General features: G+C 58.2%; 1 long non-coding RNA gene across 1 annotated transcript in view; it reads right to left on the bottom strand.

The window, feature by feature from the left end:
* Positions 1–3,609: 3,609 nt before the first annotated feature.
* LOC104148201 (uncharacterized) overlaps positions 3,610–9,379 on the bottom strand; it is a 40,154-nt gene continuing 34,384 nt past the window's right edge. Inside the window, exon 3 of the long non-coding RNA XR_011143750.1 lies at positions 3,610–4,263. This is a non-coding gene — a long non-coding RNA (uncharacterized lncRNA). The remainder of the gene's footprint in view (positions 4,264–9,379) is intronic.

Here is a 9,379-nt window from a genome sequence, read left to right as displayed (position 1 = left end):
CCCTGCGCACAGAGCTCGCCGGGCCCTGAGACGCCGGGCGCCGCCTTGCTGCGCTGTTTTTTTTTTTTTTTTTTTAAGGGAGGGGATCCCAAGGGCACCTCGTCCTGCCTCCTTCCCCAGGTGCTCTTGGACCCAATATCCCACCGCTTCCTCACCTCTTCTTTGCCTCTAATCTCCATTTTTTTTCCTTCTCCCAAACCTTGTCACCTCCTCACCCCCCGCAGTTAAAGTGCTTTCGTTCCCTCCTCTTATCTCTATTTTTATCACGGGAGGGAAGGTTAATTCCCTCTCCTTCCCCGGAAATTGCCTCAGAAATAAATAAAAATCAGGCTAAAACCAAATCTGCCAGACTGTGCCCAAGGCCTCCGGGCAAACGCGGCCCCATCGATCCGCTCTTCCGTTCCCACCGACCAGTTTATCCCAGCACCGACCAGCCACCACCTGTACAAGCAAAACCCCCATCAGCCCATACACGGAGGGGCAGGTTTGCCACCGGCTCCCCGGGCACGGCGGCAGCCGGCCCGCTGCCCCGGCACCGCCGCTGCCCCCTCGCCCGCTGCTCGCCCCGCTCCGCCGGGCAGAGCCAGGAGCCGGAGCGAAAAGCCTGAGGCTTGGGGGAAACGGCTTTACCCGCGGCCGGGGCCGCGCCCGCTGCAAGCCGCGGCGCACGGAGGGAAGGACCCGCGCTGCCCCCCGGGCGGGCAGGTCTCCCAGCCCCCGCCGAGCCCCCGGGGCCTGCCCGGCCAGCCCCATCTCCCCTGCCTGCCGAGCCACCAGCCGGCCCCCGCAAGGTCCCGGCCTCGCCCCCCGCCCGGGGGCTAGCCCTCTGCTCGGCCTCCCCGGCCCCAAAGCCCTGGCAGAGGGCAGGGGTGGAGTTTGCCCCCCGAGCCCACCGGGGGCCCCGTGCACACACCCCCCCCCCGGTGCACCCCCGAGCAGCAGCGGGCCCAGGCTGCAGGTGCGAGGCCGCCCGGGGATGCCGGCCCGGCCGGGGTCCCCCCTGTGCCCGCAGGCCAGCTCCGAAGTGGGTGTTCCCCTCCCGAGGGGGGCGGAGAGAGGCAGGACCGGGGCAGAGGCGCAGGAAGTTTTGGGAAGTCCCCTTTGCTTTCCCACTTCTCCCGCCAGGCAAAGCCGGGCAGCGGGAGCATCCCCTCGGTCCGGCCCGGCCCGGCCCGGCCGCCTCCCCCGGAGCCCCGCACGGCCGCTCCGGGGGAGGCTGCTCGGGGCTCCGCAGAGGAGCCGGTCCCCAGACCAAGCTGGGCACGGGGCGGGGGGGTGCTGGTGAGGTGCAGGATCCGCGCCCAAGATCGCCGGGGCAGCCCCCCAGCCCCCCGCCGGCTGCAGAGACCCCCCTAAACCTGCCCGTGCCACCGCGCCCCGCACCGAGGCGGCCCCGAAAACAAGGGGGGGGGTCCCTTACCTGAGCGCTGTCCCGGGGCAGGCACGGCCTGGGGGAGCCCCAGGGAGGGCTGCTGCGTCCGGCTCCCTTGCTCCCTCCTTCGTTCCTTCGGTGTCTCGGAGCGGAAACTTCCCGCTGGCCCGGGCGGAACTTTGCGGGCGGCCGGGCCGGTCCCGGGGCCGGGGCCACTGCCGGGACCGCGGCCGGTGCCAGGCAGCCGCCCCGCGCCGGGGCACCCGCGGAAGAGCCGCGCACCCCGGGCCGTGTTTATATGTAGAAAGAAGGGTAATTTGAGTGCTTACACCGAGAACCAGGGTTGTTAAGTTTGCAGGCAGGCAGCTAAACGGTGCCAAGTGCGGGAAGGCGGGGGGGGGGAGGGAGAGGCTGGGGGTGTGTAGAAATAAAGAGCGATTGTCAGAGGCGAACAAAAGGCGGAGGATGGAAAGGAGCTGGGAATCCCGGGGCAAAGCCCCTCAGCGTGGACTTGAACTTGGGCTTTGACACCGCCAGCGAGGCCGAGAGCGGCGCTGCGCCGGGCTGAGCCGGCCGATGGGGGCCCTGTCTCGCCAGCCGGGCTGCAGCAGAGAAAAACCACCTTTGACGGCGGAGGGAGGGGGCATCCGCTGCATTTGCCCCCCACCCCGACATGGGCGGTGGGAGGAGGGGAGGGCGATTCGGACTGGGGGTGATCCGGGGCGGGAGGGAACCCAGACCGGCTGAGGCCCGACGGGCTTAGCGCACCTCCCGGAGCGCTGGCGCGGCAGGGCGGCGGGGACCCCCTCGGGGCGCCGGGCCTGGGGAGGGGCCGGCCGGGGCCAGACGGCCGGGGGGGCGGCCCGGTTCTCACAGTCTGCGCCCGAGCCGGGATTCTCTTCACGTCCCGGCCGGTCCCCCCTTTGCTGCTATTCAGCACTTAATTGAACATTAATGGCAGCTGGGGATGAGGTCATTGGAGCCGGCTTTTCTCACACATTTTTCATGCAAATCCGCTAAACTCTAAACAAATTTGAATAAAACCCCCTTTGTGCGGGCCCTCCATGGTGTTTTTCCACGGGCCGCTCCGCCTGTCTCTGCACACTTCAGCCGGGGGGGCGGCTGCGGAGCCGGGCAGGGGGGAGCCGCGCCGCGCCGCAAAATAGCGGGGAGAAGAGCGGGAGTGGGGGACTCCTTGCCGCGGCCTGCCAAGAGCAAGCACTGGGGAGAGACGCGTTTAAGAGCCTGCGAGTCTGAACACGCTCGCGTCCTCTCTGGGGCTCCCGAATGAGGATTCCCCGCAGGACGCCCCAGCCAGGCACGTTGCACATGCATCGTGTCATCCCTGCACCGTGCCATCACCTCCCTTCGCAGCCCCCTCCTCCCCCAGTAACACCCATCTGCCCAGGAGCACCAATCCTCCCCAGTAACGTCAGTCCCCCTAGAAGCATAACCCCCCCCAACATCAATCCCCCCCAAATAACACCAGTCCCCCTCAGTAGCACCAGCCCCTTCCCAATAATACCAGTCCGTCCAGTAACACTGAATCCCCCCAGTAACAGCAGTGCCCCCAGCACCCCTTGCTGGCTCTGGGAAGGGGCTCTGGGTGCTTCTCTTTACCGCGGTGCTGGGTGCCGGCGACGGGCCGCGTGGGATAAAGGCACGCAGAGCCCCTGGCCCCCCTTCTCCCGGCTGGATGCTGCAGCAGGCCCTGCGCAGCCCCATTAGCATCCCTGCGCCGCCCGGCCCCCTGCCCAGCCTTGAACTTGGCCATGCCGGGCTGCGCTCCTTCTGCCTGCCTGGGCGCGCACAATGCGGGCCTTGACCCATTGTTTGCTTTTTAGGGTTTCAGCTGGGAAACCGGTCACCTCGCACATTCTGGCGAAAGCACGCCTGGAGCCGGGCACAATGGGGAACCCCGGTCTGCAGGCAGAAGGGCTCCAAATCATTTTAGAGACATATTCATTATGTTCTTTCACAGGGCCTGTTTGCATTGGGTTTAACAGCTACTTCCCAGACAGGGTTCAGACCAAATAAAGATCGTCTAGCAGCGAGGGAGTCGCTCGGGCCTTCAGAGAAACGTGCCTGCCTGCTGCTATGTGGGGCATGGCGCAGCCCGGGCACTCGGGTCTTGGCTGCTCCCAGTTTCCAAATGATTTGTCTGCGGGTGTCTGGGTTTATTCTGAAAACAGTGCCCATTACCTCCTCCCTCCCGAGACTGCACCAAATCACACGGCTCATTTTTGTAAAAGAGTATTTATTTTCAACAGTGCATTGGGTGGGGGGTGATTTTAATGGAAAGGAATTACAGCCAGTACATTTCTCTTACAGGAACAGAGACAAGTGCAAAAAGAGCAGCAGGGATGTCCAGCCTGGAGAGATGTGCAGTCCGGCAGGCTTTATACACACAGCCCCACCAGGATGGCTGCACTCCGTGATCAAAGCCCAACCTGCATGTTCCCCGGTGCTACAAAACAACACTCCACCAGCTCAGATTTCCTGCCTGCTCTCTCTAACCTTCAAGCACACAGTATTTTGCTAGTTGAGACAGTGGCTTGCTTAGATCTCTCTGCCCAAGCAGAGGACACTCCTGCCCAGGAGTATTTAGGGCACCAAAGACAGCCACAACATACAGGAGTTACATAGGATTTTCCCCTGGCTCCCTGGATTTTGCTGGCTGCCTCCCCAAGGGTGGACCGATGGGATGGGAAGCAACGCAGAAACCCTCTGTATTCATGAGCAAAAGCCACCTCTTCTCTGGGGCCATCGGAGACGCAGACTGGACCTTCTTGGAGAAGTCTGGAGATGTCAGGCAGCAAGTCCAGGCAGGTGATAACCAACAGTGACAAGAACTCAAAAGCTTGAAAGGTCCCTTCTCCTCTCACTGGGATCTAGAAAGGAAAGGAAAAAATGCAGTGTTTATGACCTCCAGCAGGGAAATGGTCACATTTAGAACCTAGAACCACACCAGCGCTCAGCTCAGCACAGAACAACTCATGTCATGGATGGACCTCCTTTTCCCTTCCACCACCACTCAGCCCTCCACCGCAGCCCAGCAGCTCCACACCATGAACCCCCTTCACGACTGACGGGGCCCTGGCGCCACTGAAACGCCAAGCTCCCCCGGCCCCATCCGAGCCTCCCCTCGCTCTCCCTCCCCAGTAGTTCCCACCTCTCCCTGCCCCACGCACAGCCAGCCAGGGGAGGGGTTGCTGCTTGCCCTTCTTCTGTAGGCTTTGGGGCATGGGATTACTCTGCATGTCAGAGCCACTAAAGGAGCAGCCCTCTGATGTTTTAATCTTCATGTTAACTTTCCCTGCCCTCAACGCCCTTGTCTGTCTGTAGAAGGTGATACTGAGCCACGGAGCCGGATCCAAAGCTGTTACACCCAGCGAAAGTGCCATCTAGTCTGCTAAGCTCCCTGTTTTCGCCTCACACATCTTACACCTTGTATCAGGTTCTCCCCCTCCCATTTTCCTGTTTTTTTTTTTTCCCCTCAGTTTCCTCTGCATTTTCCCCATGGCAAGCACAAGATCCCCTGGCATGGCCTCCAAACCCAGTTCATTCTCTCTGTCATCATCTCTTTACTTTGCTTATAAACTGCTGTGCTGGAAGGAGTAAGGACTAGTATAACTGATTCCTCAATACACTGGGATCCTGAGTGCCAAAGGAACCATCCGTTGGCTAATTTATTCTTTTTTATTGCACCAAATTGTAATTTTATAAAATACAACAAATTTTATAAAATATTTGCAAGCCCATTTTAAGAGATAAATCTTCTGTGTGGCTCTCTAATGAGCCGCCCTGGGAGTAGCTGGCATGTGATCAGCCGTGGGTCGCACAGCGATGTTTCTGGGCTGCGACTGGCTGAACCACCATAACTCTTTGAACTGTGCAAATACTCTACACTCTGGGGTCCAGGCTGCAATTTTCATGGGCATTTTCTCTCCATCTCAAAATGGATCTTCCCATAACCCCTTTATTACAATATTCATAGCACACTTGATGGAAATCCATGGAAAACCCTTTTCACAAACTTTGAAGCAAGCCTAAAACTTACAGAGGCAGAAGCTAAATCCATCCCGTGTGCATTCATTTCGGGGATAGGCCCATAGCCTGACTCTGGAGCATTAGGGTGGCAATGGGACAGGCCCATCAAGAGGGTGTTCAGGGAGTCCCAACATAGATCTAGGCTGCAAGAACCAGGGAAGCAACAGGCAGCATTGCTTTATCCGGCGTCACGTTAGCAGCCGCCTCGAATATGCCCTTGCGGCCTGCGATCTCACCCGCAGGGCCTCTGCATGCATCCTCAACGCAGGTGCTGGGTCTTGGTGGCGGGGACGAGGCCTCTCCCCTGGGCACAGAGAGCTCCCTGCCCACTGCCCAGGCAGGCTGAGCTTGTCACTGCCTGCAGGGAAACTCACTTCTCGTGCAGACAGAGAGGACACTGATTGGTATGAGACATTAACTCACCTGGCTACAGTCCCATCTGCCTGCCTGGGAAGTTTGCACCTTCCAGTACTTAGTATATGGAGGCAGGAAGGATTGGACCAGCCCAACTGATTTGAAGCTGCCTCTTGCAGTAAGCTTGAGAAAAGCCCAAACCTACTGCAAACGCATTCTCCATAGCCAAAGTTTAGTACTATGTCCCTCCTTGGTCTAGCTTTATAAAGAAAACACCGAAGACCCTCCATGGTATACAGCCCCCTGTGGTCTGGGACTGCTGCCATCCAGTGCTGGGAAACACAAGGCTCCACCGGGATCCTGACCCCAGACCAGCACTGCCTTTCCTTCTCTTCTCTCCTCAGGGTCCTGGATAGTGAAAGTAGCCTGGAAAGTAGCTTAAGTAGCTTTTTTTTTCTTAATCCCCCCCACCTTTTTTTTTTAATAATTGCAATTACAATTCACTCCATGCCCGATCTGCAGGTCAGAGCCCAAGAATTGCTCCTGTATCGCCCAGTGCTGTTACAAAGCCAGCTGACTGTGCCATGGAGGTTTAAACCTCTGACAAATGCCCCCTCTGCTCCACAGGCTGCCCCCGCCACGGTACTGCTGCAACTATTCTAGGCAGCGGTGGGAATGGCACAAAACCAAAAATAATCACAGATCTGTGCAGGACTTTCTGCCTAATCAGATTCCTTTCCCTTGCCAATGCCCTATTCATGCCCTGCGGAAGGAGGGACTCTGCTCCTCCCCTCACCTCACCCAGCCTCCGCTCCACAGACTCATATGGAGAAACTTTCTGGACAATTTAATCTCGCCAGGGTGTTACTTAGAAAAACCTTTTTCACTGTCAATTTTTTTGCCCTTCCTCCCCCCCTCCTTTTTCCCCCTTCCAGCCTTGATTGAATTTTACAAGCCCCTGATATCTTTCTTTCTGTACAGATACACGCTGCTTATGCAAATACAAGCCTTTCATACCGCCTCCCTGGCTCAAGACCTCCAACTTGAATGTGACCAAAAGCTGTGCTCTCCCCTGCTAACTCCTTAGCACAATTACACCTCCATTCTGCTCCAGGGGCCTGGGGAGGGAAAAAATCATTTTAAACTAATAACACGTGCTGTTTGCTTTGGATAATTACAAGGGAGCTTCGGCTTCTAAGAGCTATGAAATATTCTGTTCGGTGGGGTGGGAGGGAGGCTCTGCGTTACGCCTACACAGCGTGTTTTATCTCCTGCACGAGATGTATGCGTGTGCATGGCCTCTCGAGGCTACCTCCATCTCTCACTTGTCCTGGGCAAATGCACCTGGGCAAGCATTCACATTTCCTAAGAAAAAAACTTCTCTGCGCTTTGGGCTATGTGAGAGGAAAACGCAGCTGACATTTTCTTATCTCAAGTTACAATTTCCGGCAAGCATCAAGATAATAAACCATCAGCGATCCAAACTGCGAGTGAAACGAATGCATCATCTCTCTCCTAGAGACAGGCACATGGCAATGCAGGGAGACCCTAGGACTAGCAAGAGGAGATGCCAGGGAAAAAGGACACCCAAGGGATCCGGCCAGTCTGACTGCCCTCATTTGAATCGCAGCCCTGCCGTCATTGTTGTCTTCCTGCCTTGTCTTCTGGGGAAGTTTATGTGGAGGGCTTTTGCTGGGGCGAGGAGGAGGAGGGGAGTTTTCCCCAAAAGCACCCAGGAATCTGTCAAAAGAGGGACAGAAAAGAGAAGAAGGAGGGAGACAGAGAGTGGGAACGTCAAGGACCCCTGACTAATGAATAGCAAGTTTGCCCTTGAACCTCCCTGGGCTTTGCCATTCCCAGGCTCCGAACAAGGGCTGATGCATGCTTGGGCCCAGCTGCAGGGGGACCAGGCTATGGTTCATCTCAGACACTTTGACAGCCCGGGCCTTTTCTCTGCATAGCTCAGACTTGCCTAACTACTCCCCTGGCAACAGCTCAGTGCAGGAACCTGCACTGAGGCCCTGCCTGCTGCATACAGAAGTGCCGAGGAGGAGGGGAGCTGCTTGGAGAAATTAGCTGGAGACCGGGTTAACCCGTCAAATGCTGGGCAAGGGCAGTGAGCCCAGGCACCCCTCAGCTGGGTCGATGGGTGGGTGTCTTGGCTGGCATGGTGCTAGCTGGCTGAACACCCCCTGCAGAGGTGCTGGGCTTTACATTAGCTGGAGAGAGGTCGTGGTGAGGTAGGCATGCTGAGACCCTACGTATAAGCTGATTCCTGGTGGGAGAAGAAACCCCATGACCTCCTGCTTTGCCAAAAGCCAGCACCTTGGACTTTAGTGGGGGATGAAGCTCCTAAGAGTGCCACGGACATGGCAGAGAGCTGGCAAAGCCCACTCTCCCTTGCCAGGCTGTAAGCAGCCACCAGCAGCCAGGCCGCTGAACACTGCTTGGTTGGGGAGTCCTGCTGCCGGCTGAGGCCGGGCCGTGGAGCACTGGCTTCGCTCGCTGAGCGCGGCCATCGGGTGCCCAGCTGAGCTCTGGCATGGGCGAAGACGGGCAGCAGTGGATGGACCACAGCCTCCCTCCTGTAGGACATAGCTGGGGCATCCCTCTGCCAGCAGAAAGGAGGGGGTCGGGCTGGGTAAGAGATGTACAAAGTTGCCCTGGCCGGCAGCGCTTTCTGCATTGCAGATCAAAGACACAGGAAGAGCTGGCCTTAGGGGTCTGCGCTGAATGGCTGGAGAAAACAGGCATTGCACGCGGCAGCAAACACCCGACAACTCCAAAGCACGACCCAGAAATGTTCCCACATCCCGGCCCCTTATAAATCAGCAGGGAGAGGGGGAGGGCTCTTTCTCGGCCTCTGTTTTTACAGAGCATCTTTCATGTGTAGCCCCTGAGAGAGAGGGCTTTGCTGAGCTTGTTAAGGAAGGCTCCTGCACCAGGCAGAGAGGAGGACGCACCATATGGAGAAGAAAAAGAGAAAAGGGGACACTGAAAATGGAAAATTATGCAAATCAGGAGGAGAGGCGCTCCGGTGAAAAGGGGGAGGGAAGCAGCAAGGCACTGGGGGATGGGAAGAGGGGAGGAGGGCGACGGCAGCCCTGACTTCAGGGGGCACCAGCCTAGCCAGCACCAAGGGAGAAGGAAGGACAGAAGTTCTCCATGATTGGTGTCCAGGTGAAAGACAGCTCTTCACTGACACCTCATCACCCATACAGGTGTCTGACATCCCTGCCCAAGCAGCATTTCCCTGTCGCACCCACTGAGGCCTAGCAGAGGTAAAAGCTCCCATCTGAGCGCGGGCACTGTGCCACTGTCATGGCCAGCGCTCCTCATGGCTCCCCTGCACACGCTGGCGGTGGGATGCTCCAGCTGACATCACGCCACAGTCCAACCTCAGCATCGAGCTCCCAGCTCCAGGGATCAGCCTCGTTGAAGGCCACCTCTCCCAGTCTGGCCTTCCTGGAGTGGGTTGGTAAAAGCAGGTTCCATCAGGGTGATGGCACCAGGCTAGGATGCAGGATGAGCGTGCTGCCTTCCCAGCTGTGCTGCTTGCAGGAGGTCTAGGCCTTGGAGACACAGGGAAACGGGGCCTGCGGT

Source organism: Struthio camelus, chromosome 12 (assembly GCF_040807025.1).
Source record: "Struthio camelus isolate bStrCam1 chromosome 12, bStrCam1.hap1, whole genome shotgun sequence".
NCBI lineage: Eukaryota > Metazoa > Chordata > Aves > Struthioniformes > Struthionidae > Struthio > Struthio camelus.
Note: the sequence above shows the minus strand (reverse complement) of the source record. Positions and strands in the feature narration are given on the sequence as shown.